The sequence below is a fragment of the Rhinolophus ferrumequinum genome, chromosome 2, assembly GCF_004115265.2.
Source record: "Rhinolophus ferrumequinum isolate MPI-CBG mRhiFer1 chromosome 2, mRhiFer1_v1.p, whole genome shotgun sequence".
NCBI lineage: Eukaryota > Metazoa > Chordata > Mammalia > Chiroptera > Rhinolophidae > Rhinolophus > Rhinolophus ferrumequinum.
The window spans coordinates 62,804,674-62,824,743 of NC_046285.1; the positions used below are offsets into that span (position 1 = coordinate 62,804,674).

A 20,070-nucleotide genomic window follows, 5' to 3' on the forward strand; every position below is an offset into this window, starting at 1 on the left:
CGACTAGACTCTCTCGGGTTAGTCCTCAAACTATAAATATAGACAGGCCACTACTATGTTATCAGAAAGAATGTCAGCGAGAGCAGGCTGCCCAGTAGCCAATTACAAAGTTTGGGCCCCAAGAATGAGATGCGTTGTTTGCTCTTGCACACTGCAGCTGCCTCCCCACCCCGCCCCCCCCTTTTTTTGGTGGTTTATTACACACAAGCTACCAATGAATGGGAACCGCTGTTTTACAGTACACCACACTCACAGGACTTATCGCTAGGCCTACCACAGATTTGACTGATCAACAGCAGGGCACCGCCATCATAATTCTTCCTAGAAACAGGAGCATAAAAAGGGGTTTGTTGGAGGTTGGCTGGGTCTGCAGAGAATCCTGCCCGCAGGGCTTGCCGATGCCATCACTAGCTGTTATGGTCTTTGGCCTAATAAGGTACAGAAACAAAGATTGTTCACTTATTCAAGAAGACTAAAGCACCAGAATGATGGAAAGTAGAGGCAGCAGGGCACGCATCCAAGTGGGATTAAGGCCACAAGTGCAACTTTATAGGGCTGTCTGGGTGGCAGAATAAGGATCTGCAGCTGAAAATCCAGTTCAAACAGAATTTATTATATGTCATTCATAGTTAGAGGTGGCTGTCATTAGGAGTTAAATTGTTGCATTGTGTCCAACTGATTTTGATAAGCATTTTTGTAAGCTTCTTATATGTTACCGTAACTCAAAAACAGAAGCAAAAGGTAAATGACAGTTGATAAATAAACTGAGTTAGTGCTATCTAAGCAATATATATGTATGGAAAACACCATGGTGCTTCGTTTTTTTTTTTTCTGTTCTCTGCTTTAAAGTTATACTGCTCGTGTGCCTGTCCCGTTTTTTAATTGTAAATTTTAGTATTTCTCTGATTGTAGTAAAATTTTACAATTTGCATCTCCTAGACTTTTTCAGACTTTCAGATAAACATCAACAAAATGAATCCACCTATTTCGCAACAAAGAAAATACACTAACCCTGTTTTATATAAGAGAAAATTTTAACTTGGAAAAGTCGTTTGCCTCTATCCTAAAGTCATTGAATGAGCTAGCTGAGAATAAAATTCTGGAGTTAAAACTTTTAGTCTTTTCATCACACTTTCCCAGTGTTGGGAATATAGCAAGATTAGCAACAACATCAATATACTAAGATAGTAATTTTTTTCTCTGTTCTTGGATCCCAAGTAATGCTGGAATTAGAAACATGGGTATTAAAAAGGTATTCCACAATAAGCCCTGCATGTTTAGAAGTCATTGTCTCTTGTCTGAAAGACAGAGGACTACTCAGCTGAGGCTTCATTGTACATAAAAGAACTCGATGTCCTAAGATCACAAGAACTTAGTCAATTTAATTGGCTTTATTTTGTATTTGCATTTAGTGAAGTTTTGATTATCCTCACTATTTAATAGGCCATGACAGGGTTGGAGAGTGTGGGTATAGAGGAGAGTAGGTATCAGTCTTACTAGAGCCAGATCAGAGTTAATCGACAGTGTGCCATCTGGGAAGAATAAAAGTTAGATGTGGCAGTTTTTCAAATAATATTCTCCTACATAGTCAAATAGCAAGTAATCCTCTCTGTGCCCTCTCCCACACCATGTTTTATTTGTCCCAATTTCAAACCACTTAAGCAACTAAGATTAGTGTCATAATTTTAATATTATCTTTAGTACCTAGGACGTTGCCAGGCTTACTATTTTAGTTCATCTTTTAGTATATTCCTTTGTATCTCTTGACTCACACCCCCTTTGGCAGCACATAAACATGTAGCTGCCTGATGCCTATTTCAGAAATCAGAAATGTCTTATTGTGACATAAAGACCACTGTATTTGAAAAGCTATTCTACATCAGATGGGAGCACTTGAGGTAGGACAGTGTGAAACTGGGTTAACTCATTCTCCTCTGAACTCTGTTACTTACTAGCTATCTGACCTTATACAATTTACTAAACTTCTCTGAGCTTCATTTTGATCATTTATAAAATGGGAATATATTTTATGCCTGCCCCTTCTGCGAGCCTTGTTTTATATTCAAGGATATTAGCAGTTGCTTTGAAACAGAAACACCTGAAAAGAGCTGAAATAATCATCAACAGGAAAATGGTTAAAGAAATTGTGACCCTACTCTACTGTGGCATAGTATGCAGCCATTACAAAGAGTGAGATAGATCTATCTGTGTCATAAGTATGTTCTCCCTGACATATTACGAAGTGAAAAAAGACACAGTAAAATCTGATTTGTTTAAAAAAACAAAAGAAACAAAAAAAACTTGGTGTATAATATATCCATAAGAGTAGATAACCCTTATAAAATGCTTACTCCGTGCCAAGCAGCACTCTAAGCAATTCACATATAAATTCACTTAATCCTTACAATAACCCAATGAGAGAGTACTGTTTTCACCCCCACTTTTACAGATGAGAAAACTGAGCTCATGCACGTAGCAGGTAGCAGAGGCTGGGATTCAAAGCTTGACTGTCTAGATCCAGAGTCTATGCTATGTTATCTATCTATGTATCTATCTATCTATCTATCATCTATCATCTACTATCTCTCTATCATTTATCTATCTATCCTCTATCTATCTTTCCATCTACATAGACATCTTTTTATCTGGGATCCAGAAGGATGTACACTTCTGGGGAAATGATAAAGAGAACTTTCACTTTTTATTCTATACATCACTTTCCCTTCTACTTCTATAAATTTCTGTCTTGTTTGCACTGCCATAGGCAAGTTTAGAACTATGGTACTGGGATATCTGACATACAGCAGCAGGAGTTATAAAGGAAAAGTTGTCTTTAAGTGGGTACTGAAAGCAATGTCAATAATTTACTCTGGGTGGAGCCTTAAATATGAATATTGTTTGTATCTGAGGGCAGGAGGTATGACACTTTTCCTTTTCATTTTAACATCTTTCTCTTTTGATAGCACCTGCATCTCCTCTATGAGCACTCAAAAGTTTTGTTTACAACTGAAAGGAGCCTATGTAACAAAGTTGAACTGAAATTAAATATATGGTTCTAGAGAATTAACCAGTCCTTTATCCAACATGCTTAACCAGCCACTGATGAGAATGAGTGCTTCTATTATCCTTGCAAACACTTGCATCCATCCACATTATTTGCTTATATTTCATTCTAGTTTGGTGTTTAATATATTTCAACCCTTTTCCCCTGTAAAATACTCCTTTGGACTGGATTTCTAAGCTTTAGTTCTAGGATTTCGTTTCCACTTGACATGAAGTTTCATAGTAGGATGATGGACGCTTATAACAAACACTCTATTCCTGGACTCTTGTGCTTTCACATCACAAACATTTGTATTAGTTTACTATTTTGATTATTACAGATGACTCTGATGTTGCTAGAATGTATTTGGTGTGCGTTTATTCCCTGCTTCTTTGCCTTTTAGTATCTTTTTCAAAAATTCTGAGGTTGTTCACGCAATGGGCTGATACTTCCTGATTTCAATATGTCTCTGTGGGCATTTCAATATACAGAGGGTGCTAAAAAAATGTATACACATTTTAAGAAAAAACTATTAAAATTGTAATACTCAAGGGGGTGGCTGGTTAGTTCAGTTGGTTAGAGAGTGATGCTCGCAACACCAGAGTTGCCGGTTTGATCCCCGTGTGGGCCACTGTGAGCTGCGCCCTCCACAACTAGACTGAAACAACTACTTGACTTGGAGCTGATGGGAGCTGGAAAAACACACTTAAAACAAATACAAGTTTAAAAAATAAGTTGTAATACTCAATAAATACCAATACCAAAAGATGAATACAAGTCACGGTTGACTTCTGCAATTACAAGAGATGTTCAAAGTGGTTACCATCAGCGTCCAGACACATCTGATGTCGGTGAACTACTGCTTGAGCAACGTTGACCAAAATGTCCACTTGTATACATTATTTTTGGTACTTCTGGTATTTAAATATATTCCTAAACTTTCATTCACTTGCATAAGCATGAATGTAGGGCTTCTGAATGGCAGAATTCAAAATAAAAAATGATAATTTTTTTTCTCTTAAGCTGAAGAGTCATTCACTTAAAAGTACATTTTTAAGATGCAGTCTTTATGTGTAACTCTATAATGGAACTCTGGTAACAAGTGACACATAAGAAGTGACCCATGAAATATCTTTGAAAAGAATGACTGATTTGTACACCTGAAACTGATATAATGTTGTATGCTAGCTATATTTTTTTAAATAAACCTTTAAAAAAGATGTAAAGAAAGAATGACTGACTTTCCATAAGAGTCTTAATTTTAATATTTGAAATATTATTTCATAAATTTGAGAACTAGATATCCAGATGAGAATAACTGAGGAATGCAGAAGCACCTAGATCCAGGAATAATGTAGTGTGAGAAACAGTAGATTTCTCACACTTACTCCTCTTCACTGAATTTTAACTTTAGAAAAAAACATTTTTATTACTAGTAAAATGTTTTCATGCACTTATGATGACAGTGTTTCCTGAATGAAGAAAGCTATAGAATGGCCTATTAAAACAGATAACAGGAGTGGCAGGTTAACTCAGTTGGTTAGAGCGTGGTGCTGATAACACCAAGGTTGCCAGTTCGATCCCTGCATGGGCTACTCTGAGCTGTGGCCTCCTTAAAAAACAAACAAACAGACAAACAAACAAAAACAATGACAAAACAATATTAGGACTCATTTGGTGTTATTCTAGAAGCTTTCTTTTAAATTCATTAAATAATTTTTTGTGGTGCACTGTACAATCTCACCTCTCTACCTTTCTTCTCCACCTGAAATGTGGTCCCAATCTAACACAGTCCTATCCGTTTTTCAAACCCCATTTTCTTCAATAAGCTTTTCCAAGTTACTCTATATTTTCATAGCTGTTTGTTCATACCTTTAACATAGATTATTTTGAAGAGACACTTGTGTACATGTTAATTTCTCTTTCCTGCAGAGCAGGGGCCAAATCTTGAGTCTTTTTTGTATTTTTTAATTCCAATCCCTACTTCCTCCCAAGACCTAGCACAGGGATTTAGTGATTTCATCTTTGTATAATTTGGAGGAACGCCTCATACCTATTACAGAGATAGTCAATTATCCTCATTCAATGGAGGGTAGGCACCCAACAGTACTCAACAGGACAACTCTAGGTTTCTTTAGTAAATTAAGTCCCATAATCATGAATTGTATCTATCAGCACTCAAATGCACTAGATCCATTCACAATATTGAGAGACAGAGAAAAATCTGGTATTGTAGAAACGACTACCCAAATAGTTTACTGAATTTTTCACTACTCATTGTGATTTTCTACATAGATGTGGATATATAGTTTTCCTTTCAGAAGAACACAAAATATTTTTTATCCTTGGTTGACTTGCTTAAAACCTTCACTAAATAAAATTCTTATAACATTTAAAATAAAATCATATTTTGCCAAATTAATCTGTCCAGGTTGATAACAGCTTCAGGAGAAGGAGAGAGAGAGAGAGAGAGAGAGAGAGAGAGAGAGAGAGAGAGAGAGAGAGAGAGAGAGAGAACCTATCTTTGATACCATAGTATATTGGACAGGGGTGACTTAAAAGGAAACTGAGGAGCTGCTGATGTTTATTTCTGCTTTCCAATGCTAGCATGATGCTTCCATATACTCACATACAAATTATATGTAGTAATTTGACAATATTTCTTTTCAAATTTCTGAAATAATTTTCCTTCTTCTTCTTCTTCTTCTTCTTCTTCTTCTTCTTCTTCTTCTTCTTCTTCTTCTTCTTCTTCTTCTTCTTCTTCTTCTGCTTCTGCATCTGCTTCTTCTTCTTCTTCTCCTTTTGCAACATGAGAAGTTTACATGAAAATTAACCAATAGTTTAGATGAATTATAAAGACTACAAAGATAGCAAGAGGAAACTTGCTAGGATCTATAACACTCAAAGTTCATCCCTCAGGATTGGATTTTGGTTGTCAGAGAAGTCTTGATATTATACTTGAGGATTCTCTGACTTGTTACAAGTTTAAAGGAAGTGAGTGTTTTGTTGTGCATCATATCAGTTTAGCATAATATACTGCATTAGATAAGCTCCTTAATTCCAGCTGCTCTACGTTTTAAAACAAAACACCAGAAGGAGGGAGGGAGAAAAAATGGAGGGAAGAAAAAGAGGGACAAAGGGAGGGAGGGAGAGAGGGAAGAGAAGAGAAGTAAAAAGAAAAGGAAAGAAGAAGGAAGGAAGGAAGAAACTTAGGAAGGAAAGAAAAAGAAAGGAAGGGAGGAAGGGAGAAAACCCATTTGGATAGTAAAGATACATGTGCACAAAATGAATGAGGTTGGTAATATAAAAGGATACTTAAAAAATTCAAAGAGCATCTAAACAGACAAACTAATGTTAATATAAGTCCTTATTTTTGCATTTCTTAATTTGCAAATTAGTAGAGACGACTAAAAGTTTGAGTTTTAGGGCTTGAGCATTTACCTCCAAATCAAAACGAACACTCCTCAGTCTAAAGTTAGGTTGTAATCGAAAAACCTTAGCACAAGAAAGGTTATATGTCATTGTTGATACAACCTACAACTTCACAAAGACAACATCCAACCAGAACAGTTGATTTTCCTTTCTGGACCCTCTCATTTTTTTCCAATCCTAAAAAGCTTGACTGGATTTGTCTGGCTGCCAGCATAATTCAGGAGCAAAGGCCTTAATTTAAGTATATATAAAATGACTAATTTAAGTGTATACAATTTAAGAAATAACAAAATTAGAATTCCCATGTTGACATCCACATTGCCTATATTACCTAATTAAAACAATAAAATGAAAAACCGAAGAAGAATAATATAGTGTTACTCTTTTCTGTATGTTTACATAGGTGACATCAATATCAGGTTGACTAAACCTTTCACTTATTATTTCTAGACTGTTTTGCAAATATTTTTTAACATGGGTTAACTAAAAACCCAAGAGAAACAAAAGTAGTCCTATACAATTTTGGTTAGCCAGACTTGTTCAATGTTAAAAGAGACCAATCTATAAAAATTAGAAAGGTAGGGGCTGGGGACTGAGGAAACAGGGAAGAGATTGATAAAAGGGTACAAACTTTCAGCTATAAGGTGAGTAAGTTCTGAGGATCCAAGGTGAAACATGGTGACTACAGTTGATAACACTGTACCAAATAATTGAAATTTGTTAAGAGAGTAGAACGTAAATGTTCCCTCCCTTCACACAAAAGATAAATATGTGAGGTGATGGATGTGTTAATTTACTAGATGGGAGGAATTCTTTCACAATGTATACGTGTGTCATATCATCACGATGTATACTTTAAATATCTTACCATTTTATTTGTCAATTATACCGCAATGAAGCTGAAAAAAAAAAGCACTAGAAGGGAAACTCCATCTATAGCACTCTAGAACTTGATCAATTTCATGCTCTCAAATAATTACTTTATATGCAGAACCTGCTTCTTCCCCCCCTTCTACCACCCCCCCCCCCATTCAAGCCATTGTTTCTTAGTCTAGTTGTGGCGGGCACAGCTCACTGGCCCATGTGGGAATCAAACCTGCGATCTCCGTGTCAGGAACACGGCGCTCCAACCACCTGAGCCACAGGGACCAGCCCCAGAACCTGCTTCTAAAGCTTTATTTAGTATTATATTTTATTTTGAGGCAGATAATCTGTAGTTTTCATGTACATTAAAAAAATTCCAGGGGTGGCCATTTAGCTCAGTTGGTTAGAGCGCGATGCTCATAACACTGGGGTTGCCGGTTCAATCCCGGAATGGGCCACTGTGAGCTGCACCCTCCACAACTATCTTGAAACAACTACTTGACTTGGAGCTGATGGGTCCTGATAAAATACACTTAAAATAAATAAAAGGTAAAAAAAAAATTCCAGGTAGTTATTATAATTTATATAGGACTGCTCATGTTTGACTTTTAAAAATTAAGAACTTCAACTCTGCAAGACCATTGAAATATGTGTGCACAAAGGAAAATAACTGGCAAAATTCACGTTAAGTGAATAGAATTCTTTTCAATCAAGTCTTTTAACTTTTTAATCTGTGAAATATAAAGGCTTTGCTCTTTAATACCAAATCAGGGATATAGAACACAAAAATAATTAAAAAGCCTATTGCTATAGGTTACTCACTTGAAATAGAAGCTATAAAGTCTGAGTTGGTATCCCAGTTCTTCCATTTATCAGCCAGATCAGAGTGTGCAAATAACACAGCGCTCTCATTGGTAAAATCGGATTAATGACATTTGTTTATTTCATAACATTATTCTAAGGATCAAACAAAATCATGAATCAAGAAGTGTTTTGTAAGCTATAGGGCATTAAACAAATTTATGATTTTTAAATAATTTTATCTAATTGAGAAATTATAATTTATGTAAGATATCATTTCTAACAGAGAGTTTGATGTCTAAGCACAGGTGCCACTTTGGAACCACATATTTAACCAAATGGGAAGTAGAGTGCTGTGCTGGTCACCTCTTGGACAGATTAACAACCTGAAAGAAAATGATCTACAGTTAGAGCCATGCCGTATTAGGTGGACAGTGTAATCACTAGGACAATTCTTAATACAAAGAAAGTGGAAACATGAGTCTGAAGAGGGGAAATATCAAAGGTACTCTTTATCAAGAGTGAAACTTTGAAATCCATCTATTTAAGATTAATCACTATTCTTTCTGTTAAGCTGTTGTCATGTCTAACTTTCCCTGAGTAGAAAATAATCTACACTTCCAACTAAGTTATTCATGGTCCAATTTGTTCTCAGAATACTATAATAGGCTTTGTGAAGATAAGTTTTATAATAGGGATTTAACGTAGTGAGAAGCCAAGACACAGAAGCCTTCAAACACAAGGAGTGTATATACATATATAAACTGCTCTGTCCCCTCCCCCCTTCTTCCATTCTCCCTTGCCCCTTTTCCCCAAAGGACACTCACCCCTACTTAAAATCTAATTTTTACAAAGGATTCAGATGAAACGCCATCTCAACAACTTCATAGTACAATTGGTTTAGCTGCTGCAGTGTTGCTTTGGAGCCATTTTCAACAGTGCTAGGAAAAGGGGAAAACTTTGAGTAAAGTACCACTGGAAGAAGGAATGCTGTGAAGGGTTTTAAGAAAGTGAAACATTCAAAATCTTCCCTGTTGGCAGTTCAGTCTTGCTTGATGACCGCATTTACATACTGAGTTCACAGGCTAGAACTCTCAAAGAGAACTCTACTTTTCTGGAGAAAATAAAACTTTCAGGGTGGCATCCTGAAAAAAAGAAAGACGGAAAAAGAAAGAGTCACTGATGATTTAAATACACTATTTTTATTTTCCAAATTAATTCAGACACTATTAATTTACTGTTTTCTCCTCTTTAACTCTATACAAGACCTAACTTTATATATATATAGATCTATATATATATATATATATATATATATATATATATAGATCTATATATATATATATATATATATATATATATATATAGATCTATATATATATTTATTTTTAAATCTCATTTTTATCCAAATGAGTGTACTGGCTATGTGTTTTACAAAGGCGCAAGGTACTTGAAGTGCCGCACAAGTTGATCTTCATTCCAGACTGTTTTTTTTTTAAGGTTCCTTATTTTCCCATTTGAAACATTTCAAGACACACACACAAATAATTAACAATACTAGAAAAATCTACAGATGCATTTTAATAACCAGCTTCCCTTTCTGTACATGTTGCATCCCTGCTGTACCTATTTTGTTGCAAGTCAGGCTATCTTATATGCATATTTGTAACAAAGTATATAAAAGGATAAAGATGTGTGATTTACTGAGTATTTATATTAAAAAACGATTCTTTGATGAAGAAATCCTACAAATCACAGAAGACTTCTGTAACAAATAAGCATTGCAAACTTTTTTTCACAAAGAAAATTTCCTTCAATTGTTTTTTAATGTGATTTTAATGATTTCTAGCACTCACACCTCCTTACTTGCTTTCCAAACTGTTTATACTGTCCCCAATAACACTCAGTGGAAAGCTGTCATTCTTGGCTAAATCCTTACTTAGGGTGGATGCTATGCCTCCGTGAGACAGGGTCAGGGGGTCAAAATCGATTTTGGAGGCCACCTGGAGAGTCCAGGCCATGAACTGACTCGAAAAATTTATATCTGAGCCGGAATAGTCCACCTCCCAGGGTCAGCTCTGGCCTGACACTCCAAGCGCAGGCTGGGGCATGCTAGACCGAGCTCAGAGAGAGGCCAGAGCTGTTGACCCTGCCAGCTGACCTCTTCAAACTTCAGGAGAATTTTTTTGGCAGTTACCACGGTGACTGGGTACTCTAAAAGCTTATCCTTCTTATTGAAAGGAAGGAAAAAAAATTAGGAAAAAAATATGTTAAAACCTACCTTGCAGAGATGACTCTCACAGTAAAAGTAAAAAAAAAAAAATTGAGGGAGCTCTAACGTGTCTGTCTTTGATATTAATTTACACTGCTGTCCTAAAGAAAAGGAATTTATAAGACACTTCAAACAGCAAAATTTCACATTTGCAACTGATACTGCTTTTTTTAAATAAATAGAGGACAATTTACATAATCTATTAAAATACTTTTTAAACATATAATTTACTTGTAAATTCTAATACTTCTCTGCTTTTCTTTGAGAATAATCAGGTTTGAAATAAGATCCATCATAAATGCTAACCTATTAGGGAAAAATACCGTAACTAGATAATAATTTTTGCATCAAAAATACTTTTTTTTCTGAGAGAAAAATGTCCATTTTTGCTTGATTTGAAATAATAAAATTAGGAGAAAAGCAAGAGGTCATTATTATTATTATTATTATATTCCATATTTAAATATTCCATATTTAATTTATAAAAAACACTGGGGGGAAAAATACAATGTGCATTTTATTTTAGTGTAATGCACACTAAAGCTAAAATAGCCATAGAATATTCTTCCATGTTAATACCAAATGCTGCCTTGTCCTAAAGTTCCACAACAATGGACTTATGAATTAAAATTTAATTCCTCATGGGGTACACCTATCTATACACATTATCAACTTCTACTAGTTGATTTTTGGTGACAAATTGTAATACAAAATACTTTAAAATGGCTCCTATGTGTGCCTTTAGATTAGATGAGAATTGTAATAATTTAGAAGTATAATATTTTTTAATCATAATAATACTTGCTTTTAAAAATACCTGTGTACTGCACAATGACTTTTCGCAAAGTGAAATCATTGACTTTTAGTGTTGCTATTGCTCTGGCCCTCTTATTTTCTCCTGTAAGTCTTGACAGGACTTTCTCTAGCATTGTGGTGGTGGTGGTGGTGGTGTGTGTGTGTGTGTGAGAGAAAGAGAGAGGGGACGGAGAAGGCAGAAGTGCATGAGTACCTACAAAGATCAAGCATTGGTGAGGGGAGGGTGGGTTTGCATTTTAAAAAGCAGAGGCTATGTAACAAAACAATGTCTTTTGGTCGAAATATCATTTCTCATCTTGACTCTAGGCCAAGAAAAAAAATGATGAATTACAGAGGTGTAGTAACTGACACTCCAAAAATGAATACTGAAATTTCAGAGGAATGTTTTAACCTAATCTTGAATGTTCATTTTGCTGTGACCTATTTTTACTGTTTTATGATTACCACTAAATTCCTAGAACAGAATAGATATAAAACCAAGTATCTGTTAATTAATCTTAATTTTTAAAAAGCAAAGTATAATTCAGGATATAAATTCCTTTCTTGTCTTGTGTTCAAAACAGCCAATGAAAGGGAAGATTGGAGATAGCGTTTGAGGTGACTTTGCCCTGTAATCCAATTGCACTTTGCTAAAACACAGGTCTTTCAATTAGACAGTGTGGTTCTTGCCATTGCAAAGTGGGCAACCAGGCTGGTGAGTCACTACAACTGTGCCAGCTCATTCTCAATGATGAACTCAGACTGTCCTTCCCAGCCGGGAACTCTTGGCAAGCTTCCTTAACGACCCAGTGGCTGGCAAAGCATGAGGAACTCTCAAACAGGAAATGAGGTCCTCCTCAGGTTTTGAAAAGAGATGATAGAAGTCTTAAAATGAGGCAGGCCAGACCAGAATCTCCTAAACCACAAACCTTATCTTGAGTGAAACATTATGTCTTAGTTGGATCTGAAAAGGAAAAGAACTTAAAGGATAAGACAATGGTCCATTTGTACGCAAGAAAACAAGGCCAATTCTCTTAGCTTGGTTTCCTCTCGTCAAATTTAGGATCCCTCCCAGGAAAAGACCAAAAAACATTTGTTAGTCTTCTGCGTAAATGTTTACTAAAAGAACTGTAAAATAAATAAATATTTTATTTAGTAACTCTTAGATCTGGATCTTCTCTTATGTTGAAAATTCACAAATATGTAATTGAACTACAGGATTTAGGAACTGAGAGGGCCCTAAGAGACTATGCAGTCCTATCTCTTTACATGTGAGAAATCTGAAGCCCAGAAACATGAACTGCCTTAATAACATGCCTCAACTGGAACCTACATCCTGCTTGGCGTTTCTAGCCTAGTGTGTACAATACGAAGCCTCTTCTTCACTGGGAGAAAGAAATTAAAAGCCCACACCAGTAGACATATTCAAAACCTTGGAGACAGGGGCCGGCCCCGTGGCTCAGGCGGTTAGAGCTCCGTGCTCCTAACTCCGAAGGCTGTCGGTTCCATTCCTACATGGGCCAGTGGGCTCTCAACCACAAGGTTGCTGGTTCGACTCCCGCAAGGGATGGTGGGCTGCACCCCCTGCAACTAGCAACGGTAAATGGACCTGGAGCTGAGCTGCGCCCTCCACAACTAAGACTGAAAGAACAACTTGAAGCTGAACGGCACCCTCCACAACTAAGATTGAAAGGACAACAACTTGACTTGGAAAAAGTCCTGGAAGTACACACTGTTCCTCAATAAAGTCCTGTTCCCCTTCCCCAATTAAAAACAAACAAAAAAAAATCTTAAAAAAAACACACAAAAGCAAACAAACCTTGGGAGTTATTCTGGGACCATGGAATAAAATGATTGTAAAACTCATTCAAGTTACACTTCTAGGAAACAACTATAAGTACCACCCAAGCAGAAATTCCACAAAATCAGGTAGTGAAACAATAACATATGTTCTGTGGGAAGCTCCAAAATTCTCAGGAACTTATGTCTGATGGTAACAAGGGCATGTGGCTAATATTACTTCTCCAGCTAATTGTTTTTATTGATTTGTTATGGCTAATAAGTACTGATTGATTTTCCTTTAATCGGCAGAGTCTCCACCCTGCCAGGTTTGTAATTAAATACTGAGAAGCACAGCTTTGGGTGTTAGTCTATGGAGGTTTCCAGCACTATAAAAGATTCTGTCCAAATAACTATGAGCTCTATAAGATACGATGGCTGCCAGTCCAGAAAGGGCTTAATCTGGTCTTTCTGTAGCAGTTCTTTATTTTATTTCAGTTTTAACTGGTATCTATTAGGATCAGTAAGTAGATCCTGAAAATTAAGTAAAAAGAAGCCTTTTTACTTAAAATGTGGAATTCATTGCTGCCACTTGTCAATTGCATTCAGCTGTAACATCTACATTCTATATCATATATTTTCAGGGCAGTCCCCAAATTCCCCCTCTAAGTTGTCATGGCATTTGGGAGACGATCATAATTTAATTCTGAGAATTTGGCTCAGGGTGGCAAAGGATAAAAGAGAAAGGGATAAGAATTTAAAGGGAGGAGAAAAAGTACTGAGGGGCCAATGGTTTTGCAGGAAAAGGAGGCTGGAGGCTGGTGCTTAGGAAGATAGTTACCTGTGATTAAGAAGTGAAGGCAATCATAGTCAGGTGGTCCTTAACGCCCATCTAGAATTTCAAAGAAATGCTATATCCTTTCCACAGATTCCAATGGGTGTTAGTTAAGGGAGGTATTTTTTGGTACTAATCACATGTTAACTTTTGGGAGCAGGGAATGAAAAACTACTGTGAGGCTGGGTCTGAAGAATGTTTGCTTGGCAGCTCTCAGTCCAAAGCTCCTGAGGAAACTCAGCTACCTACTGCATACTGCCCAGGTGCATATCTTGTTCTATTTCTCAAAACATGTTAGTAGTGATTCTTAACCCAGAAGCAGACTTCTCCACCCAAAGGAGAAAGAGCTGGGAAGGGAAGCTTCTTGGCAGAAGGGAACTTTTTGATACATAAATATTTTTCTTTTGGGAATCCAGGAAGAGAGACCAGTGAACTGAGCAGGGAGATAGATGCAAGTGAGGAACAATGAGTGAACTTTCCACCTGGTTCTGAGCTCTACCCCCAGGACAGGACAGGCTATGCTACAAGGGCAATGCTGATGAGGGAAAGACTAGTTGCCGCCCTTAGCTTCTTGGCCTGCCTTACGCCTTTCCCCGAGCTGTTCCCTCAGTCCAGGTGGACACAGCACTCCAAACTAGACACTGTGCATGGAACTGCTCCTACAAGGGCACAGCCAGGGGCAACTTGACTAGTGCCTGTCTGCTGCCAAGACATGACCACTTGAGAAAAGGCTCACTCTTTTGGCGTGCTTCATAGGCTCCTTAGGAAATTGTTCAAGACAGAAATTTTGAAATTGAATTTTAATGACTGTCAGAAAAGAGGGGTGAGGCACAGCAGCTGCCCCAGCTGCTCCACCCGAGGGACAGGCCAGCCTTTTGGCCACCACACCCACCAGTCCAATAAGAAAAAAGGAACTACAGTAAAAGGTGTAGATTTCAATTTTAGAGTGAAAGCTCTGGCCCTGAGCATTTAAAAGTCATTCACAACCACAAATACAAAAAAAGAAAAAAAAAAAAGAGGCAAAACAAAACACTTAAAACTTCAGGGTCTCAGTCCCAGGTTGCTTAAATGAAGTGTGGTCCCAAAAACATAAATTTTTGTGGGATAGGTGGGGAGGATATGGAAGGCTTCTCTCCCCATCGTATCTCACGCTCAGGGGCAGCACAGCCATCCTCTGGACAATGATGCCCCGAAGGACATTGGGTGAAGAGAGAGTTTTGTAGGAGAAGGAACCAGTTTCTCCCCTGGGTCCCCATGGTGTGGTGGAGTGACTGTAGTTCGGTAAATGTTCCTTTTCCTTTTTCTGCCGACCTGGGCCATGTCTAAATGAGAAATCACAAGATAATGCCAGTTTCCTAAACTCAAGTGCCTGAGAGTGAATGAAAAGTTATTGCCAGTGACAAATCCAGGCTGACAAATTGTCCATAATCGCACTTTCAACATGCTGGATGGCTTTCAGGCAGAAGCAAGAAGGGGAGGGCAGGATGCAGGCCACAGCGGGTCTGTAGCTTTCCGGTTGCGTCCCCCCACCCCAAGCCCACTCTGTCCCCCAACAAGGGGATGTGCTTCGAGGGGGACTGCAAGGCGCCTGGCAGCCGGTCCAGCTTTTGCTCTTTCTTCCTGTCACTCACACAGACTGCACTGAGGAGTCTCTCTCTTCCTTCTTCTCCAATTAACCCTTCTGGGTGTGCCTGTCTATGGTCTCAAGAGCCATTGATTTACAGTTACCCTAGTTTTCTTTTGTTTGAAATCCTGGGCCCACAAGACCTTGGCATGTGTCAGACTTATAGTTACTTCTGCATGCCAGTCTGTATCCTACGACACCGAAAATTATTAGGACTTGATGCTCAACATAAATAATCACAATATTTTTACCTGTGGATGCATTGGAAGAATGGGTGCAAATTAAATCATTTCAGAACTCGATAAATCTGAAAAAAATCTTTCGAAGTGTTTGTAGGTTAGCCCCTCTACAAACAGGCCCCCCTTCCGCACCACGTTCCACACACATTCACAAAAGTGCCCTTTGATTTGTTTTTTTACATTTTGGGCTCACTCTATCTTTTAAATTTAGGAGTAACTTTAAATTTATACATTGATCTAAATATAAATTTTCCATGTAAGACGTAAGTTCTTGCATGGTTTACAAATCCAGTTACCCAAATCATAAGGTTTCATATTACGTTATCAGTCACAGAACCTCCTAGGAGGTTGATTTATCTACAAATGTTTGGGTTCACAATTTAATTCACTCTTCCCCTTTCTCCAACTTGAATTTTGATTTCTGCATTTATATACAACACAGCACTTGAATTAAGGGCCGTCTTGTTAAACTAGAGGCTTTTCTCATTTCTCTGAACTCTATAAATGAACTGCATTGTCACATAATCAATAGGAAAAACTCAGCTGTCACAGATCCTAAGCAACTCTTTGCCACAGAAATAACACGATCTGGCATTTCGGAGTTTGAAAAATGTGCTGTTCGGATGACATGAGACCAGAACTACCCCATCGGCTTAAATGCCTGTGGTCTCTATGAAGTGCTGAGGACCAAGCTGCTAAAATCTAGAGATGTTGCAAATAGGCGTCTCTCCTGGTTAGAGACCAGGCGCTCCCTCTTTTCTTCCATAAACAAGTCGTATAACAAGTGTTGAAATCTGGGATTCAAAGTTGTTTCTAAACTCATCTAAGTTTGCTTGATCTTATGGAGTTTCGAATTAGGCGTTTTCCTCCCCAAACCAATGAGCAATTCAGATTGGGACTTTGGAATTGAAATCTGAAACTAAATGTCCAACAACTTCAAAACTGATCCTTTGAAGTCCTAGGTCATTCCCATCGATGTGATCAGGATTTCTGCAGTATGTAAATCCTTTAGCTCACAAGTAAGTGAATGGCATCTGATCATAAGTAACATGAGCCCATAAATCTCCAGCAAGCTGTTTCACTGCCTCCATGTCACTGTCTCTTGTTGCACTCGCTGCCTTCGCTCTACAATCTGCCACTTACTTACAAATGCTGCCATATCATACCAGAGCGTGAAGAAGATGTAATCCTTCCTTATCTGTATTCTCTCGCCTTTTATCTATGATGTACTACTCTGTACTTTTACCTCAATGACTTGTTTCACTAAGGGCATTTTTCAAAAAAGTGGTACTGGGCAGACCTACCATGGAATCCACCCCACTTGGTAGATTAGATTATGTGATAAACGTGTTAATTTATCTCAGAAGAACCTCGCTACAAAAAGCCTCATGACCTTGGCGTGCTACGAATCATTTACACACCAAAGGTCAAAGGTAATCTGATTCATGAATTTGCTCTGTCAGTGAATCGATGTATTAAGTATTACCCTTAGTCTACCTGGTACCATCTATACAAAGAACAGTGACGGAGGGGATCAGATAGGTGAGACAAAACTCAGTTTATAACTTCAAAGCATGGATGCATAAAACTTGTCTTTCTTAAAACTAAAGCGTTGAGCCTGCATTTCCCACGTCTACCATCGCTAAGATCTTGGGGATGAACTAAGAAACACCACCTCTAATTAGTTCATTTGTCATTAGAGAGCCCCGGCATCAAGTCAGGTATTTTGTTCCTATTCAACTCTTGTAGAAAATGAAACAACGTGGGCTATTATAAATAGCTCAGCATTCGGTGCCAACATTTAAAATTGGCCTCATTTTACAGGATCTCAGAAGCCCCAACTCATTCAGACTATGTCTTGGCAACCTTGCTTTAGCCCCAAATAAGACTGTTAACACAGACTTTATCCATTATCATAGTTCACAGGCTTCATAGATGCAAGTTGATATTTGGTACCTGTGTCATGCAGAAGGGGTGAAAATCCATCCAGCAACCAACCGCCATGGGTAGGTGGCTGTAGTGGCCAGGAGGAGGAGGGGGAGAGGAAGAACTGGGCATACAGTAACTCGGCTGGGAGTGACTTTGCTCTGATGTCCACCAAAGGCAGGTAGCTGATAAAAAGAGTTCTCTTCTTGGATACTTGATCGGTGTGTGAATTTCTTATTTACCACTATGAGAAGCAACTAATCCCATCCCAGCCCTATATACTGAAGATTCTTATTTTTTGAGAAATATGGTGCATTAAACTATCTTGTCCTTGATTCCCAAAACATAAATCACATGATGTCAATACCACAGATTTGAGGATTTGCCTAAATTCTTAACCACACAGTGCTGAGATACAATATACTGGATACAGGAGATGTACTGGACAACTCCACCATATATGCCTCTAAAATTCTAAGTTTTTTGTTTCTCTCTACACTTGTAAACACCTCTCCAGAGCCCTCTCTTCCCTCCCCCTCCCCGCCCCAACCCAGAAATATTTATTTCCTTTATTCTCTGCAATCTAACCTTAAGAGTGCATAAACCATGAGCTGGAGGTAACTGCTTGTTTGCAGTGCTATGTATGAAACAATTCTCTCTCTTTTTTCCCCCTAAGCATCCACCCCAAGGGACTGAGCAATGCACTATGCTACCACTCAACTATGTCTGAGAGAAAAGGCGGGGTTTGCAAGAGCATCTCCACCACTGCAATGGCCTGGCTGCCAGCACCTGCTTTCTCACCCAGTTTCCCCCTGCTTTCTCTCAGCTTAATTTTACAAACATATCTGGATCTCCATTTATCTGCTAAAATAGCCCAGGGTGTTTGCTAGGAGTATTGTGCCACCATTGCTGGCGCATTTGTCTCTTCTGTCTAATGTTTGTCATTACACAAAGCATTCTAAAAAGCTAATTTCCAACCCTGAAAATATACTCTTACTCCAGAAGTCATCACATTAGCATAACAAGCACAAAGTCCCAAGATGGTGATTTGATTATAGATCCGAAGTCCTTCCTGTTCTATGTTGAGGTGTGATGTTGCCTCACTACTAATAGAATCTGGGTCAGTGGAACCCCTGCTTGAGGGAAGTTCTACGGGGGCTAACACAGACCCTGGGAACTCAAAGTGCGGTAAAAGCTTCAAGTTTCACCTGCCCAAGTTGGGACATTTCTTAAAGAACCAAGATGCTGCCATCTCTTTCTTTCTCTTTCTGTATTCTTCTTTCCTTGACCACCAAGAAAATATGTCTTAAATTATATTCTTCCGTGGGCATTTCACTGGACAAGGGCAAATATCAGGACTTCTCTCATAAGCAATGCAAGCACTTTTGGACCCTTTTGTTGGAGGTAGGGCTTGGGAAATCCGACCTCAGTCTGCCCTGCCAGTTGTGGAGGTGCAGATTAGCTGCAACTCTGCAGAAGCCCGGATGGTGGTGGCGGTAGGGGTCAGTAAGGTTGAGATGTATTCAGATGTTAATTTACACCTGAAAAGAATGAATGCATGCACCCACATGGGGTGGGGTGGGGTGTGTGTGTGACTGGAGTTTCTCATGAATACTGGCCCTGAGTGCTTCCTTGGGAAAGATGAAAGTTGAAATGGATGGGGAAGTAGTCTAAAAGTTATAGGGGCAGGAAGAAGGGCGGGAACAGGGACGGCCTTGATGAGTTAAAGGAAATTTATTTGGCCACCATTTGTAAATCTGTTTCCAACTTTATCTTTTCAGTGTAGTTTTCAGGTACAATGGAGAGGTGGTAATCTTTACTAAATATTTGGAGATTATGTATCCAACCCAAAAATATTGATTTGGAAGTAAGGATGAGGAATGAGCCTCATTTTTCTGCCATTTGGGATAGGCTTTCTTGTTCTGCACAGTCTTTCCATTAAACAACTGCTACCTACCTTGCCGAGGGGAAGGAATCCCAAAGTACCTCCTAAGTATCGAAGAAAGGAAAACCTACATTCCAACACTGCCTTTAACCTCAAACGTAGTAAAGGGTTCATTCAGACCCCAGGACCACACGGAGGCATTAATTAGGCTGATGAAATCCATCGAAATGTATGAATTCAGCATAATCAAGTTTCTGCCACAGACTATCGTTAAGGAATACGTGAGCAGCTGGGAGAATAGAAAGAACTGTTAGAGTTAACTCATGCATGTAATTGAGTATATTTAACATAACCATTTTAATGATCAGTGATTAAAAGTGCATCTTACTAAAAAGGTATATCCTCTGCATTTGTTCATAGCAACTCGATAATATTCTCAAAAGGAGAAAGTAAGGGATACAAGTTTCTAAACAAGATCGTTTTTGAATTTGAGGGGAAACAGCAGGAAAGTGAACTGGAAAGAAAAAAAATGCCTTTGCCTGCAAATAACTACACCGGTGTGATATAAATTGATC

At 38.2% G+C, this 20,070-nt stretch overlaps 1 long non-coding RNA gene across 7 annotated transcripts in view; it reads right to left on the bottom strand.

Annotated features, from left to right (window-relative positions):
* Positions 1 to 4,667: 4,667 nt before the first annotated feature.
* The window catches only part of LOC117037596 (uncharacterized), a 126,780-nt gene continuing 111,377 nt past the window's right edge, over positions 4,668 to 20,070 (bottom strand). For 3 of the 7 annotated variants that reach the window (XR_004425557.1, XR_004425553.1, XR_004425559.1), the window contains 4 exons: positions 8,968 to 9,285; positions 8,162 to 8,526; positions 7,344 to 7,374; positions 4,669 to 6,538 (listed from right to left, as the gene is read on the bottom strand). This is a non-coding gene — a long non-coding RNA (uncharacterized LOC117037596). Of the gene's footprint in view, positions 6,539 to 7,343; positions 7,375 to 8,161; positions 8,527 to 8,967; positions 9,286 to 20,070 lie in introns of all 7 variants that reach the window. The other 4 variants (XR_004425556.1, XR_004425554.1, XR_004425555.1 and 1 more) reach the window with 3 other exon arrangements.